Genomic DNA, 1,663 nt, shown 5'->3' with positions numbered 1-1,663 from the left:
AACAACCAAAAACACCAGGAGAACTTCCAAGTTGGGGTTGGTATCTGCAAGCACACCCAACTTCACAGCTATCTCCTCTTAGGGTCTTTGGCTAGATGAGCAAAGCCTTGAAGACAGCAGCCTCTAGTGGACTTAGATAAGTGGCTTTAAAAAGTTTTGTTTCGCTTTTTTTTTTTTTTTTGTATTGGAGAATAGTTGCTTTACGATGCTGTGTCAGTTTCTGCTGCACAGCAAAGTGAGTCAGCTATGTGTGTACATATCTCCCCTCTTCCTCGGATTTCCTTCCCTTTTAGGTCATCACAGTCCATGAGTAGAGTTTTCTGTGCTATAACATCAGTTCTCATATTTTGCTTTATTTTAAATCATGGTTCCTGCATCACAAAGCTCCAATCAAGAGGGTGATTTAAAAAAAAAAAAAAAGACAGATCATTGCAAATGCCAGAATCACATACCTTGCAGCCAAAAAAACCCTGAAGCATAAAACAGAAGCAATAATGTAACAGATCCAATAAAGACTTCAAAAATGGTTCACATCAAAATAAAATAAAATAAAAAACCGTGGAGGAGACTGCCACACCCAGAGGCCACTACCACTGCCTTCTACCACCCCTGAATTCACCTTGTAAAACCAAGATTCTCTTGATTTCACTTTGTAAAATAATTGGTGGGAGCAGGGGAGTTGGGGAGAACTGTGCTGGTTTGAGTTCCCTTGAAAAAACTGTTTTAAGCTCTCTTTTTAAAATAAAAAAGGGTTTGGGGGACTTCCCTGGTGGCTCAGACAGTAAAAGAATCTGCCCACAATGCAGGAGACCCAAGTTTGATCCCTGGGTTGGGAAGATCCGCTGGAGAAAGGCATGGCAACCCACTCCTGTATTCTTTCCTGGAGAATCCCACGAACAAAGGAGCCTGGGGGGCTACAGTTCATGGGGTCGCAAAGAGTCAGACATGATTGAGAAACTTTTACTTAAAACAAGGCTCAAATGCCAAGTGAACCTTCTCCAAAGAGACCAGCTCCTGGAAGACAGGATCTCTAAATGTTCTACCCAACAAGAAACCCCAAAAACAAATACTAAAGACCAAAAATGGTTCCTGCTTCCTGATAGCAGAACAATTTTGGAAGCTGTAACAAAATAATTAGCAAAAGCCAAGTGATACCCAGAATTCAATCAGATACTTTATATAATTCCAAGAAATGGGAGGTACATGTGCTCTAAGGTATGTAGTATTAAACTAAAAGACATTCATAGATATTAAGAGCTGAAGAAAAGCAAAATCTAATCAAATGGTGTAGCTAGCTACCTCTGTAAGAATTACAGATGGAATCAGACTTGAAAAACTAAACATGTGACTCAAATCTAAGTGTGCTATGGGACATTTCGTTCTTTTTAAAATTTATTTTTGTTGAGGTGCAATTGATATACACCATTGCACTAGTCCCAGGTGTATGACACAAAGATCCCACATCATCCTTTAATTAATGAAGTCCCTGTTACAGACAGTTGCTAGGGTTCAGCACATCCATTAGAGCCACAAAGATCCTGTCACAGCATCATCACTTAGGAGCTGCAGCAAGCTGAGAAGACAAAAGACGAAAAAGGTATCTTTGGAAGATAACCCAAGCCTATGGGATGACACAGTGTGTTTCTCTTTTGTTTTCTTGGCC

This window comes from Odocoileus virginianus, chromosome 9 (genome assembly GCF_023699985.2).
Source record: "Odocoileus virginianus isolate 20LAN1187 ecotype Illinois chromosome 9, Ovbor_1.2, whole genome shotgun sequence".
Lineage (NCBI taxonomy): Eukaryota > Metazoa > Chordata > Mammalia > Artiodactyla > Cervidae > Odocoileus > Odocoileus virginianus.
This window is presented reverse-complemented; position numbering follows the sequence as displayed.